Source organism: Lissotriton helveticus, chromosome 7 (assembly GCF_964261635.1).
Source record: "Lissotriton helveticus chromosome 7, aLisHel1.1, whole genome shotgun sequence".
NCBI lineage: Eukaryota > Metazoa > Chordata > Amphibia > Caudata > Salamandridae > Lissotriton > Lissotriton helveticus.
Window position 1 is genome coordinate 259,491,747 of NC_136068.1, and position 17,116 is coordinate 259,508,862.

The following is a 17,116-nucleotide window of genomic DNA, read 5'->3' on the forward strand; positions in this document are numbered from 1 at the left end:
GGCTCCAATTGTCCTCTCTTCTAGTTGGCGCCCGCCCTTCTCCTGCCGCGCTGCAGGCACTCGAGCAATTGCTGCGTAAGTATAAGTCGGCAGCCTTACTTCTTGTGATTTTTAAAATGTTCAGCCACCAGATAACTCCACTGTATCTCGCCGCTCCATGTCCACCACTCACTCCCGACTCGGGTGGCTGGGCCTCCTAGGCATGGCGCCCTCAGCAGCCCGTGCCGTCGGCACTGGTTCTGGTACCTAGTGCCTGGTGTTGCTGTGTGCCCCTGGGATGCGCCTCTCGTTCCCTCTGGCTGCTATTGGTGGGCCGCCGCCCAAGCATAGCGCTGAAATCACAGCGGTTCGCCTTTCGAGGCCCAGCTAGGCGATCAAGCCCGCCACGGCCACCATTTTCTTCTCCCTTCAAGGCAGCACAATATGGATTCTCATGACGTCTTTTGGTGCTTTGACTGAAATAAAGGGCTGATGACAGAGCCTGCGGTGTCAGGGGCTCATATTGTCGATGTCGTTGTGTTTTTAAGCCTGATTTATGGCGGATTTTGGCAGGATTGCGGTGAGGTATCCGGAGCCGCACTAATGAGCAACCATTCCATTCGGAGGTCGGCCAGGCCCCCATAGCTGCCAAGATTTCAGATTGCGATGTGTGACATTTTCAGGATTTCAGTGAAATTATGAGTGACATTTCATCGACTATGAGTGACACTTTCTCGAGCGCAAAATAATGCAATGAAAAGGAGGGGAAACATATAAATATCAGCAATTACATCCATTTGAGCAACAAGATACTCTAAGATCATATTAAAACTTATACAAAGCACCAGAAATGGAAGAGATTGACATTAGGTTTTTTTTCCTGGGATGAAAAAAGTGTGGGTGGCGTCTCTAAAATGGTCATGCATTACCTATGGAATTAAGTGTATGGCAAACTACGTTTCATCACTGGCAGCACTTTGCTGGAAGAATTACGTTTAAAACAATTTTATTGCCAGCTTATATCACACTTCACAACTGGGGCAGAAATGTGCATGGTGCAATCCTGTGGTAAAAATATTCCTCCTTAACTACTAGGGCTATGAAAATGAGGAAATTAATGAACGTGTCAAGTTGACAGGGCTTTGAAGACACTCCTATTTATCATTTAACTCAGCTTGGACGTGTAGGGAAGCCACAGCTGCAAAACGACAGTTCTCAAGCGAATCCCCTTTGACATAAAAGAACAATTTACTGCCAAGACCGAAAAACGGGGGAGGGCAATAACATGGAAAACAAGCATTTGCAATGCAATAGGTCTCGCATTTGCGAGAGTTTGAGCTATTTTTATTGTAAATGACATTGCCTTTTATTTATGTTTTGGTTTTTGAAACATAAATAAAAGCCATTGTCATTTACAATGCCAATATGTCAAACTCGCGTAAATGCAAGACCTATTGCATTGTAAATGCTTGTTGTTACCGAAAAGCCCTTTCTACAGTGCATACTGGCTCTTTTAACTTTACTCACAAAAACAAACAAGTACAGGTAAGGCACAAGATGGTTTTGTGTTACCAAAAGCACATTGCTCCAGCACTAGAATTATAATCAACATAGTGGCAGAACTTACATCCCAATGGCAGGAGTCAGGAGGCCTCACAAGGAACATATTAACCTGTAATAATGTGCTAGAATCTGTTGGAGGAATATTGTTAAAGACCAGTGTGCACACTGATGAGAGGTATGTGAGTCTAGGACAGTGTCTCCTATGAAGGAGTAGTGCGGACCCTGAGTAACAGTCTATTAATCATGCAGTTTTGCCATCTGCACTAGTCCTGTTATCATCGGCGCTATTCTTATTGTTGTCATCGCCACTAGTCTCGTTGTCATCGGCACTAGTCTCGTTGTCATCAGCAGTAGTCTCATTGTTATCATCAGCGCTATTTTCGTTGTTGTCATTAGTGTTGTCATCAGCACTAGTCTCATTGTTGTCATCAGCGCTATTCTCACTGTTCTCGTTAGCACTAATCCCACTGTTATCATCAGAGCTATAGTCATTGTTATCATCAGTGCTATTCTCATTGTTGTCATGAGCACTAGTCCCATTGTTATCATCAGGGCTATTCTCATTGTTGTCATGGGCACTAGTCACATAGTTATCAGTTCTATTCTCATTGTTGGCATTGGCACTAGTCCCATTGTTATCATAAGGGCTATTCTCATTGTTGGCATCGGCACTAGTCCCATTGGTATCATCAGTGCTATTCTCATTGTTGTCATGGGCACTAGTCTCATGGTTATCAGTGCTATTCTCATTGCTGTTGTGAACAATAGTCCCATTGTTATCATCAGTTCTATTCTCTTTGTTGGCATCGGCACTAGTCTCATTGTTATCATCAGTGCTATTCTCATTGTTGGCATTGGCACTAGTCCCATTGGTATCATCAACGCTATTCTTGTTGCTGTCATGGGCACTAGTCCCATGGTTATCAGTGCTATTCTCATTATTGGCATCAGCACTAGACCCATTGTTATCATCAGTGCTATTCTCATTGTTGACATGGGCACTAGTCCCATGGTTATCAGTGCTATTCTCATTGCTGTCAGGAGCAATAGTCCCATTGTTATCATCAGTGCTATTCTCATTGTTGGCATCAGCACTAGTCCCATTGTTATCATCAGTGCTATTCTCATTGTTGGCATCAGCACTAGTCTCATTGGTATCCTCAGCGCTATTCTCATTGTTGGCATCGGCACTAGTTCCATTGGTATCATCAGCGCTATTCTCATTGTTGGCATGGGCACTAGTTCCATTGGAATCATCAGCGCTATTCTCATTGTTGTCATGGGCACTAATCCCATGGTTATCAGCTCTATTCTCATTGTTGGCATGGGCACTAGTCTCATTGTTATATTCAGTGTTGTTCTCATTGTTGGTATGGGCACTAGTCCCAATGTTATCATCAGTGCTATTCTCATTGTTGGCATCGGCACTAGTCCCATTGTTATCATCAGCGCTATTCTCATTGTTGGCATCGGAACTAGTCTAATTTTTACTTACTAAATGTATAGCGCTGCGCACTGCAACAATAGGCGCGAGACCTAAAAACAGACTTTTAAAAAAAAACGTGTTTGTAAAACCTAATAGGTCTCAGTCAATTAAAGTACTAGCCAACAAAAAGTTACCAATCACAGGGGTCAAGTGGCATTTATCTCACTTGCTCGAGGTGTTCAGTAATCCACTTATCACCAACTTAAGATTTGATCTTAACCAGCGAGTAACAACATCACCTCAAGAAAACCACTAGGGCTGTGGCAGAGGCAAGTGCTTGTCTGTTATGTTGGCGGAAGACAGGCTGAGTATTAAAGCAGTTCTGGCGCCTAAAAAATGCTTTCATTTCTCAAACCATGTTATAAATAGCAGATTGTGACGCTTTTATTTTCTAAATGCCAGAGTCTTTTCCGAAAACAGAGAGGTTCACAGGCTGGGGTGCCGATATGCTCCAAAGGTAAAATGCAGCTTTTCGAGCATTATGTCTAAAAATAGAACCATGGCTAGTATTTCCTACTATGATAGCACTGCAACAACACCTTCGGTCGAATTTGCGCTAGCTATAAAACTGTTCAAGACGTAGTGGGCCAACACTGTGCACCAGGATATTAACCCAAGGCCAGAGAAATAAAGGCACTGCCCAGGGACATAATACAGGCCCCCGCAACCCCTGCGGTGCGGGGGGGGGGGGGGGGCAAGCTCCAGGGGGCCCCCTCAGCCGGAGAGCTCCAGTCCTGTCGATTGCGGGCCGAGGTAGTGCTGTGCCCAATACCAAGACCCCCGTGCGGGGCCTGCCCTTAGTGATTGCGTGATTACTGGCTGTGGCGCCGCGGGGAAGATGTGACCTCACGTCCTATAAGGAAGTGAGGTCCGATTGAAGAAGTGGGGACTCAGAGCCGGGCTGCATGCCTCCGGCCAGTCACTGTGTCCTGTCCACGTCCCGGTGCTCATAAATCAGTCAGTGCGCTGCTCACTATAATGCCGTAGTTGGCAGCATCATCAGCCTGGCGCCTGAGAGGCCTGGGGCACTGCGAGAGTACAACGGTGGTGGACACCAGGACATATCCTCAGAGGTTGAGGGATTCAAGGCTGGTTTCTTTTCAACTGCCTTGTAATAGCAACGATGGAGCTCCGTTCAGCCCTGCAGTACAGGTAAACCTTTGAACATGCACAACATAAACATCCATTAACAAGACCCGAAAGCCACACACAATGGGAATGACAATCTGCAACATTTGATGAATAACCTTGTGGCTTACTGGAACTCACATGTGTTGTAGTGCATGCCTAGAGCTCTCTATTACAGTTGTGTGCACATGTCTGGGTGGTGTGTGTGCTGTTACTGTAATGTGTGTCCACCAGCCTGCCTACATCCAGCCCACCCTTGACGCAAAAGCCCTGCAAAGTCTCCCATTTTCCACTTCTGTTGCCCGACTTCATTAACCCTTTCCAGGCAACCAATGTTTACTGGTGTGGACGATGCATTGAATTAGCCCCGGCGACAGTGCTGGGTGCTGCGTCGTGCATTCGCCACTGGTGCAGGAGCGGTTTCCAGTCAATCCTGGCCCTCCTTCTGCACCGAGGGCCCCTCAGACCGCACTCTCCCATGCTGCTCATCATGAAAAGGATTTGAAACGTGAAATGCCTGTCGGGTAAGGCGGGTTCCCGCTGTCACTCCAAAAGCAACTCTACCCAGAGAGCATCCTGGCCCGCCTCGCCTGTTCGCGTCCATAAACGGAGACAGAGGGCGAGCTTTACCGGATGTAGAAGGCAAGACTTGCACAATGTTCTGGCGGTGAACCCTACCATTTATCACCAGAACAAGGACGTGCGCCCTTGGCGCCTCTGGCCTCGCCTGTAATGTTGTCTCCTTCCAGAACATCTACATCCTCGCCCTTTCACCAGTTGACCCTTGAATACCTAAGATCTGCTCAGTAAGCCCAGGGATGAAGCCAGGAACTGAATGGATATGGGGTTTAAAACCAACTCTCTCTCCTGAGCAAGTGGATGCGCTGCTTGTCAGCCTTAAGGCTGCATCACCATTAACCTGCTCATAATCCACACTGGTGCATCCAGGTTATTCAGTGCACAACTTGGGCTATAAAATAGCCCCATCTATCTCGTTAATGTATAGTCTGCAGAAGTGTCCGGAACAGGGTCCCTTTTAATAATGTTTTACTTTTCTTTAACTTGTATCTTGGGATTGTGTATGAACAAACATTTTAAGTGAAGTCCACCTCTTAAAAATCATTTAGCATTTAAAGCGGATATTAATATGTTATAAATGACTCCTCCTATTTTGCATTTCTAGTAAGGGGGCATAGAGTGTTGTGCCATAAAGTTGAATCAAGGGGCGTAGAGTGAAAGGCATAGAGTGGCATTGCCTGGAGTGGAGTAGAGTGCCGTAGAGAGGAGTGTTGTGGAGTGGAGTTGAGTTGGGTAGAGTGATGTGGCATGGAGGGTTATGGAGTGGAGTGTCCTAGAGTTGAGGGTCTTAGATTAGGGGATCATAGTGTCATGGAGGGGCGTAGTGTGTAGGGATGTACAGTGGCGTAGCAAGGAGTGGTGTGGAGTAAAGTGGAATAGACTGGAGTGGCATAGAGTGTTATAAAGCAGACTGTCCGAGTGGAGTGCCGTAGAGTGGAGTAATGTGTCAGAGTGGCATGGCATTGCGTGCAGTGGCATAGCATTGAGTGCTGTACAGTGAAGCGGGGTAGAGTGGCAAAAAGTGTCATGGAGAGGAATAGAGTAGCATAAAGTAGAGTGGAATGGAGTGTTGTAGAGTAGAGGGGCCTAGAGTGAAGTGGCATAGAGTGGTGTAGTGTGTCATAGTGTGTCGTAGAGTGGAGTATCGTAGAGTGGGGTTTTGTAGACTGGCGTGGAATGAAGTAGAGTGGTGCAGAGTGGAGTAGCATGGAATGTAGTGATGTAGAGTGGAGTATCATAGCCTATTGTGATGTGTCATGGAGTAGAGTAGGGTGTTGGTTGAAGAGTGGAGTGAATAAAGGGAAGTATGCATGATGTGCTAGCACAGTACCATTACAGACAACACATTTTCAATTGTAATGACCATTACGTTTGCACAGACATAGTTTTACTGATAAAACTATACAGAGCACAAACAATAATGTGTGGAAATGTCATTACCTAGTGTATTTGTTTGTTTTGATTAGTAATAACATATTTGTTTCCACTACACTTCAGAATTCTACTCCACTGAATTCCACTCACCTCTGACAATCTACTCAACTCTACGAAACTCCCTCTATGCCACTCCACACTGCTTTACTTCACTCTATGCCACTCCAAGCTACTCTATTCTACTCTAAGCCCTTCCACTCTACTCCCTCCACAACACTCCACCACTCAATGACACTTCATTCTATAAACTCCACTCTATTCTACTTAACTCTACAACAATTTACTCCAGGGGCGTAACACAGGCCCCCGCAACGCGGGGGGCAAGCTACAGTGGGCCCCCTCAGTACAATAAGTACTTATTTCAGAGAACTCTTGATAGAGTCGGGGGGTCCTCCACATACCTTGCAGGGGGGCCCCCTCTATTTTCGTTACGCCACTGGCACCGCCCCCGAGTCAAACTGCCTGCCGGTCCAGAACTGTAAGAAGACCTTAAAGGTTACACTCACTCAGAGAGGATGGTCGGCTTGATAATTAGGCTTTTAGGGCGGTAAACAGTCATAATATCGATTCCAAAATATAGAATGGACATAATATCGAAGTAAAAATGTAGAATGGACAAATATCGAATGGACACAATATAGTGGTTAAAAATATCAAATTTAAGGTAAGTAATATCGATTTTCAAAATATAGACGTCAAAATATCGAAGTATACAATATAGGCATTAAATATATCGATTTTTTAATAATTTAAATTTTTCTAAAGTGTTTTGTATGTTAGTATATGTGTGAAAAGTGTATATTAATTTTTGTAATGTATGTTTAATGTATTTTAAGTAATGAATTTTATGTTTTTTAATTTTTGCGTAATTTAATTCTGTAGCGGGTTGTGGGTTTATAGGGGAATAGGGTGGGAAGTAATTTAATTATATTAAATTAAATATTAATTTTTAGCAATTATTATTATTTTTTAATTACATTTTGCTTTCTAGTTCTGTAGCGGGTTGTGGGTTTATAGGGGAATGGGGTGGGAAGTAATTTAATTGTAATTAATTAAATATTTTTATTTATTTATTGGTATTCATTTTGAATTTATTGTTATTTTTAAATTGGTAATTAATTTTTATTAATTGCCAATGAATTTGTATTAATTGATTAATTGTTAATTATGTTAATTTTCTACATTTATTTTGTGTAGCGGGTTGTGGGTTTATAGGGGAATAGGGTGGGAAGTAATTTAATTGTAATTAAGTAAATAATTTTTTTCATTTATTGGTATTGATTTTAAATTTATTGTTAATTAATTTTTAATTGGTAATTAATTTCTATTAATTGTCAATTAATTGTTATTAATTGGTAATTATTTTGTATTAATTAAATATTTGATAATTATGATAATTGTATTAATGTATTTTCTGTAGTGGGATGTGGGTTTATAGGGGAATAGGGTGGGAAGTAATGTAATTGTAATTAATTACGTATTAAACATACTTTTTGTGTATTGATAATTACTTTACTGTTAATTTTTAATTGGTATTAATTTTTATTATTAATTAGTTTTTGTTATTGAAAATTAATTCGTTGTTAAATAATTATGAATAGGTTATTAATTTTTAATACCTACTATGTAGTTGTATTTCTAATTAATTATTACATAATATTAAATTGGTTAATAATTTCAATTAATGTTTTATTGGTATTGATATTTATTTAATTTTTAATAATACATTAAATCATTACTTTCCCTACTGTTGCACTCTCTGGAGTGGGAATAGTATTTTTTACCCCTACGCTATCCAACGCTTTCCCTACTGTTGCACTCACTGGAGTGGGAATAGTATTTTTTACCCTCCCGCTATCCAACACTTTCCCTACTGTTGCACTCTCTGGAGTGGGAATAGTAATTTTTACCCTTACGCTATCCAACGCTTTCCCTACTGTTGCACTCACTGGAGTGGGAATAGTATTTTTAACCCCTACACTATCCAACGCTTTCCCTACTGTTGCACTCTCTGGAGTGGGAATAGTATTTTTTACCCCTACGCTATCCAACGCTTTCCCTACTGTTGCACTCACTGGAGTGGGAATAGTATTTTTTACCCTCCCGCTATCCAACGCTTTCCCTACTGTTGCACTCTCTGGAGTGGGAATAGTAATTTTTACACCTACGCTATCCAACGCTTTCCCTACTGTTGCACACTCTGGAGTTGGAATAGTAATTTTTACCCTCCCGCTATCCAACGCTTTCCCTACTGTTGCACTCTCTGGAGTGGGAATAGTAATTTTTACCCTTATGCTATCCAACACTTTCCCTACTGTTGCACTCACTGGAGTGGGAATATTATTTTTTACCCTTACGCTATCCAACACTTTCCCTACTGTTGCACTCTCTGGAGTGGGAATAGTAATTTTTACCCCTACGCTATCCAACGCTTTCCCTACTGTTGCACTCTCTGGAGTGGGAATAGTATTTTTTACCCCTACGCTATCCAACGCTTTCCCTACTGTTGCACTCACTGGAGTGGGAATAGTAATTTTTACCCTCCCGCTATCCAACGCTTTCCCTACTGTTGCACTCTCTGGAGTGGGAATAGTAATTTTTACCCTTATGCTATCCAACGCTTTCCCTACTGTTGCACTCACTGGAGTGGGAATAGTATTTTTTACCCCTACGCTATCCAACGCTTTCCCTACTGTTGCACTCTCTGGAGTGGGAATAGGAATTTTTACCCCTACACTATCCAAAGCTTTCCCTACTGTTGCACTCTCTGGAGTGGGAATACTATTTTTTACCCCTACGCTATCCAACGCTTTCCCTACTGTTGCACTCACTGGAGTAGGAATAGTATTTTTTACCCCTACACTATCCAAAGCTTTCCCTACTGTTGCACTCACTGGAGTAGTAATATTAAATGTTGCCCTCCTGCTATCCTACGGTAAAATATTGTACATTTTTTATTAATAACTTAAATTAATTATATCTTAATTTTAAGGTTATTTGAGTATTTTTAAGTATGTTTTAGTTAATTATATTTATTATTTAATTAATTTAAAATTACTTTTAAGACATTTAAAAAAATTCGATATTTTGACTGACTATATTTTTTTACAGACTATATTTTGGATTCAATATTTTTGTACTTACCTGTTTGTAGATAGGAATTCGATATTTTGGCATTCTATATTTTGGTGACTATATTTTGGTAAGTCTATATTTTGTCATTCTATATTATGTCAGTGATCCATTTAGGGCTGCTGACTTCAACTTTGTGCAGACGGACTGCATGCAGAGGTACCCTCTGAAACTTTAGGCTGGCTGAATGACGCACTTCAAAAAGGAAAGTACATTAGGAAGCCGATAAACACTTCACTTACTCTGTTATCAGCTGCTGCGAGCACCATTGATGCAGATCTCCCTGGTGGAACAGAATAAGCTGCGGCTGCTGAGATCGAGCCCGATGGGATGGGATTGGGCCTTCCTGCTTGCCGACATGCTGCCAGTAACTCTGGGAGTGGAAACGGGGAGGGGGCGGACTCACCCAGCTGGTCCGGCTCTTTATCTTGATGTTTCTGTGTACAGCAGTCATTTGCGTTGTGCAGTTCGATAACGGCCGGGGAAAGCAGGGCCCATAGGTCCTGGTGAGAGGAGCGCCGGTGGCCAGACAGCTGGGGTGCAAAGAAAAGTATCCACAACTCTGCCGATTGCCTGTACCCCCACTGCAATCGATGTTACTCTTTGATGTGACGTGACGTCAGTCACTGGCTGCAGCACTCTCACTCACTCCTAGCTTGGAAATAAGTATTCTGCCCCCAAAGTATTCTGACCCATGATTCCGGCACCACTCGCTAACCATTAATTAGCAGCAGGCCTCCACTTCCAATTTAACTTGCACCCTGTCAGCAGGATGTGATGTTGCGTCCCCACACGGCACTACGGCCAAGTAGCCACACACAATTTAACTGCGGCAGCCAGGTGGTGGGCAGGCCCTGACAGGGTCTCCAGGCAGCAGGGCAGAGCAAAAATGTAACATTGTAGCACTGAGAGCAGTGCACGTTGGATCTTTAACTGTTAGATACAGAGCTTGCTGGCAGGTGAAGTACTGCGGCCCAGGCTGGGAGCACAGCACCCAGGTCTCAGAGGCACCAGCGCACGCGCTAGCACCTGGCAGAGGTTACGGTAGCCAGTTTCAGCGCTGTCAGGTCAGTGGCAAAAATGCGTGACAATGTGTTTCAGTGTGGTGATGCGGTAACACCACACTGAAATGCTTTAGTGATGCAGCGATAATTTCATCTGGTAATTTCTCAATGCAAAATCCTCATGCTACCTCTATTTACCGCTGAAAAGGTGTTGGGCCCTTGACACCATGGGGTCGATTCCGATCCGGTAAAAAGCGCTCCGAATCGCCGTACGGAGCGTTTTTTCCCCGTACGAATCGTACCTGTAAATGTCCCGTGCGTACGACGAAGTACGATTCGTACCAGGAGCCGGACTCCGTACGAGTCGTACAAGACACCGTACGACTCTAATCTCCGTACGATTCTCCCTCGGAACCCGCTGTACGCGACATCTGTACGGTTCGCGGCTGGTTTTTACGACCCAGCAAGTACGATACGTGTCGGGTACGCACCTTACGACCCTTTTTCTACGGGAGCCGAAAACAGCCGTAAAAACAGAGTTCACGCCGAAACAGGTACGGAACGGCCCCCCCGGGTACGGTGCGTACCCCCCATTATCACAGGGGTACGCACCGTACCCCTGCGATCATGGGGTGTACGAGCCGTACCCCCATTGTACGATCGGTGAACGAGCCGTACCCCCATTGTACGATCGGTGTACGAGCCGTACCCCATGTACGATCGTTGTACGAGCCGTACCCCCATTGTACGATCGGTGTACGAGCCGTACCCCATGTACGATCGGTGTACGAGCCGTACCCCCATTGTACGATCGGTGTACGAGCCGTACCCCATGTACGGTCGGTGTACGAGCCGTACCCCCATTGTACGATGGGTGTACGGCTCGTACACCGATCGTACATGGGGTACGGCTCGTACACCGATCGTACAATGGGGGTACAGCTCGTACACCGATCGTACATGGGGTACGGCTCGTACGCCGATCGTACATGGGGTATGGCTCATACACCGATTGTACATGGGGTACGGCTCGTACACCGATCGTACAATGGGGGTACGGCTCGTTCACCGATCGTACAATGGGGGTACGGCTCGTACACCCCATGATCGCAGTGGTACGGTGCGTACCCCTGCGATTATTGGGGGTACGGACCGTACGGTGTGTATTTGTTTGTGTGCTTTTCCGTATGACTCGCCCTTACCTGACATGGACCGTACGAATAGCGTCCTCATACCCCGGTCAGGATCGTACTCGTCGGGTCGTACGGCATGTGTACGAGTCGTACGGTATGTGTACAAGTCGTACGGTTCACAGTTTCAGCCTTGCAATACGTACGGATCGCGGTGATTCGGACGGATTCACGGAATACGGATCGTACTTCGTGACTCGGACGGATGGGTACCATTCGTACAGAGAGGGCTCCGGATACAAATCGTACGGACGTTTTTTTCCCGAATCGGAATCGACCCCCATGTATTACTTTCAGGCGATTTTAAATAAACATGAACAATCAAAAATGCAATTATTATTTGAGCCAATGAAGAGAGTTGTTGAGTATTTTAAAGGGTTTTATTTTCTAGTCAAAAGATACATTTTTTCCTCTGACCCTTTATTCATTAGTAAAATATCAATCAGGTTACAGAATTTGAAAAACTGGAAAAATAGCATTAATACAGAACATATTACAGTCCGCATATAAGCATCACATGTAGAAAAGAAAATGTGGTGCAAATGTCAGGCAAATCTCTTAAAGAGTTTCTAAGAAAAATAAGTCTTGCAAGGCTAACCAATAATTCAATAATTTGCAAAAATCTCCCATTAAGAGAAATAAATGCATAAGCCAAATACATCTTTTCAGACTTAATTAGTCAAAGCACAAACTTAGAATTTTAGCATTCAAATCTGCCTTCTGACTGTCTGTGTCTAAAGAGCAAGCAGCTCACCCTTCACAGACCACAGAGGAATGTGATCACCCTTGCCAAAAATATGATGTGCAAAGACTCTCAGAAAAAAATATGAGCAAGGGAACCCCCCATCTGACTCTCCTCGGACGCAAATCTCTTTCCAAGGCTGCACACGTGACAATCTCGTACCTAACCCATGGAATGTCTGGTCTAATCTGTTCCTTCTCTCAAGAGCTCACAGTCCCACCTAAAGCCTAAGGGCCTAAAGCCTAATGAACCTAAAAGCCAACCACGACTCCAAAGAGGTCATTATTTATACTCTAATTCTTGGCAGACTACACAAAAATGTTTCATATTCAGGAAAGCTTGTACCTGATTGGTTAGCCACGATGGCAAGAGGTCTTCCAATCCTGATCTCATTCTAAATTCTAAACTATGCCAGTTTTAACAAAAGAAGTATTAATGATTAATACATTTTATATGTTTTTGCAACATTTACTAGGAAAAATGTTTCATTCTAATTTCCTTCTTTCCTTCCACAGCGTAGGCAGAAAGGTTACTTTAACTAACACTGGTACATTGGCACAATCACAAGAATGTACAGTTCACAGTGGCCTTGACTCCTTCGTGTCTTGAGGCAAGCTGCTTCAATCTGCGCATGCTCTCTTCTTTTAATGCAAGTCACAGCCTTGCTGGATTCACAGGTGGCCATGTTTTCTTAGGCCCAAAAAGCAAAACAAACAAAGAGTATTAACTTTATGTAAATCAGCCCATTATGTTTCCCAACTTCATACTAATACCCTTTATAAAAGATTTCCTAGCAAAGCTATTAATTTAAAGCAGCTTTTCTTATTATTTGTGCTCAACATGCAAAAAAAAAAAATGTGCAACATTGCATTATTTTGCATTAGTGTAAATTTTAAAAGCGCGCACAGTTAATAATGTTTTAGCTAGCTTTTCATGCAAAAAAGTGTTTTGCCCCGTGTGTAGTGTTTGGTGCATTATTAAGTAACACACTTTATAAAAAGAGGTTTTTTAAACTGAAATATTTATCTAAATATGCAATAAATCCAAAGTCTTTTAAGACAGGGACAGGGGTGTAGATTACAAGGAAAAGAGAACACATTCTATGGTTATTCTTCACAACTAAAAAGGCCACTTAAATCGCATGTTTTTCTCTACACTGCAAAAATACATGTTAATTCAGCACAAGCATTTCAGACTGACTAGGCCTCATTTCATGTCTCATGTGCCATTGTGTTTTAACTTGCACCAAAATGTGCGTGTCAATTTAAATGCAGTCTGTCTGAAGCACAAAAATAAAGCAATGCCTGACTACAGATGAAATCTGCTCCATCATTAGCGTAATGACTGATGCGTGATACTTGGCAGCACTGCAACTCCTATATGTTTAATCAAATAGTATTTAAGATAGCAGCAGTAAACATGTCGCAGTACCCAGCTCCCAGGGTTTTCCATCTGAAACGGGTAGATCACTGTTGCTTAGTGGAAATAATAAACTAGATAACCTTTAGGAAGAAGTAGTGCATCCAAGGAAACTAATCTACTACACGATTTAAAGGGATTGACGGGTGGAGCTACAAAGAACCCAGTATTAGCCATGGGGTGGGAGGGGGGAGAATGTGAGAACCCCATGATGTCTTAAATAGCCATTTAAATGCTTCAAATGTGTTTTGGATTGAGAATAAGTGGTATTGGAGAGAAATTCTTTCCCAGGGTACTAGGCAAACAAGTACAAACTGTAAATTGCGGCCCATTTGAATAATTTATTTACTTATTAGGGACTAATTGCTTTGCGGCCCCAGTAGCTCTAAGTGAAAAATGTAACATTGTAGCACTGAGAGCAGTGCACGTTGGATCTTTAACTGTTAGATACGGAGCTTGCTGGCAGGTGAAGTACTGCGGCCCAGGCTGGGAGCACAGCACCCAGGTCTCAGAGGCACCAGCGCACGCGCTAGCACCTGGCAGAGGTTAAGGTAGCCAGTTTCAGCGCTGTCAGGTCAGTGGCAAAAATGCGTGACAATGTGTTTCAGTGTGGTGATGCGGTAACACCACACTGAAATGCCTTAGTGATGCAGCGATAATTTCATCTGGTAATTTCTCAATGCAAAACCCTCATGCTACCTCTATTTACCGCTGAAAAGGTGTTGGGCCCTTGACACCATGTATTACTTTCAGGCGATTTTAAATAAACATGAACAATCAAAAATGCAATTATTATTTGAGCCAATGAAGAGAGTTGTTGAGTATTTTAATGGGTTTTATTTTCTAGTCAAAAGTTAATTTTTTTTCCTCTGACCTTTTATTCATTAGTAAAATATCAATCAGGTTACAGAATTTGAAAAACAGGAAAAATAGCATTAATACAGAACATATTACAGTCCGCATATAAGCATCACATGTAGAAAAGAAAATGTGGTGCAAATGTCAGGCAAATCTCTTAAAGAGTTTCTAAGAAAAATAAGCCTTGCAAGGCTAATCAATAATTCAATAATTTGCAAAAATCTCCCATTAAGAGAAATAAATGCATAAGCCAAATACATCTTTTCAGACTTAATTAGTCAAAGCACAAACTTAGAATTTTAGCATTCAAATCTGCCTTCTGACTGTCTGTGTCTAAAGAGCAAGCAGCTCACCCTTCACAGACCACAGAGGAATGTGATCACCCTTGCCAAAAATATGATGTGCAAAGACTCTCAGAAAAAAATATGAGCAAGGAAACCCCCCCATCTGACTCTCCTCGGATGCAAATCTCTTTCCAAGACTGCACACGTGACAATCTCGTACCTAACCCATAGAATGTCTGGTCTAATCTGTTCCTTCTCTCAAGAGCTCACAGTCCCACCTAAAGCCTAAGGGCCTAAAGCCCAATGTACCTAAAAGCCAACCACGACTCCAAAGAGGTCATTATTTATACTCTAATTCTTGGCAGACTACACAAAAATGTTTCATATTCAGGAAAGCTTGTACCTGATTGGTTAGCCACGATGGCAAGAGGTCTTCCCATCCTGATCTCATTCTAAATTCTAAACTATGCCAGTTTTAACAAAAGAAGTATTAATGATTAATACATTTTATATGTTTTTGCAACATTTACTAGGAAAAATGTTTCATTCTAATTTCCTTCTTTCCTTCCACAGCGTAGGCAGAAAGGTTACTTTAACTAACACTGGTACATTGGCACAATCACAAGAATGTACAGTTCACAGTGGCCTTGACTCCTTCGTGTCTTGAGGCAAGCTGGTTCAATCTGTGCATGCTCTCTTCTTTTAATGCAAGTCACAGCCTTGCTGGATTCACAGGTGGCCATGTTTTCTTAGGCCCAAAAAGCAAAACAAACAAAGAGTATTAACTTTATGTAAATCAGCCCATTATGTTTCCCAACTTCATACTAATACCCTTTATAAAAGATTTCCTAGCAAAGCTATTAATTTAAAGCAGCTTTTCTTATTATTTGTGCTCAACATGCAAAAAAAAAAGTGCAACATTGCATTATTTTGCATTAGTGTAAATTTTAAAAGCGCACACAGTTAATAATGTTTTAGCTAGCTTTTCATGCAAAAAAGTGTTTTGCCCCGTGTGTAGTGTTTGGTGCAATATTAAGTAACACACTTTATAAAAAGAGGTTTTTTAAACTGAAATATTTATCTAAATATGCAATAAATCCAAAGTCTTTTAAGACAGGGACAGGGGTGTAGATTACAAGGAAAAGAGAACACATTCTATGGTTATTCTTCACAACTAAAAAGGCCACTTAAATCGCAAGTTTTTCTCTACACTGCAAAAATACATGTTAATTCAGCACAAGCATTTCAGACTGACTAGGCCTCATTTCATGTCTCATGTGCCATTGTGTTTTAACTTGCACCAAAATGTGCGTGTCAATTTAAATGCAGTCTGTCTGAAGCACAAAAATAAAGCAATGCCTGACTACAGATGAAATCTGCTCCATCATTAGCGTAATGACTGATGCGTGATACTTGGCAGCACTGCAACTCCTATATGTTTAATCAAATAGTATTTAAGATAGCAGCAGTAAACATGTCGCAGTACCCAGCTACCAGGATTTTCCATCTGAAACGGGTAGATCACTGTTGCTTAGTGGAAATAATAAACTAGATAACCTTTAGGAAGAAGTAGTGCATCCAAGGAAACCAATCTACTACACGATTTAAAGGGATTGACGGGTGGAGCTACAAAGAACCCAGTATTAGCCATGGGGTGGGAGGGGGGAGAATGTGAGAACCCCATGATGTCTTAAATAGCCATTTAAATGCTTCAAATGTGTTTTGGATTGAGAATAAGTGGTATTGGAGAGAAATTCTTTCCCAGGGTACTAGGCAAACAAGTACAAACTGTAAATTGTGGCCCATTTGAATAATTTATTTACTTATTAGGGACTAATTGCTTTGCGGCCCCAGTATCCCTAAGTGAAAAGAAATACTAGCAAATACCCATAGTCTGCAGGTGTTGACTGAACAGTATGTATGATAGTGTGTGTAAAAGAAAATATGAACTGTATGGTCATGGAGCAAAGTTTTAAAAAAAGATTCTGCTAAAATGTATCAAAAAGTGTGCAATGAACTGTGAAGTCAAATGCGTCACGTGTGACAACTCTAGTCAAAGTAGTTCTTGAGAGGAGGAGCTACGCGCGCATCCGAGATGGCCGCGTGAGCACAGGGCTCCCGAGGACCCTCGCTGCCTCCCGCATTTCTCCTGGATAATATCCTGATTTGATGGAAGGTCATTGAAGACACAACCCGGCTGATGTACTAGCAGGTTTTTGGGTAGGAATCGGACGCAGGGTCCCCGAGTTCTGCCGTCTTGAAATTTGTGGCCTTCTCCATGGAACAGCCTGGACCTTGAGTTGTAGCAGTGCCCAGGT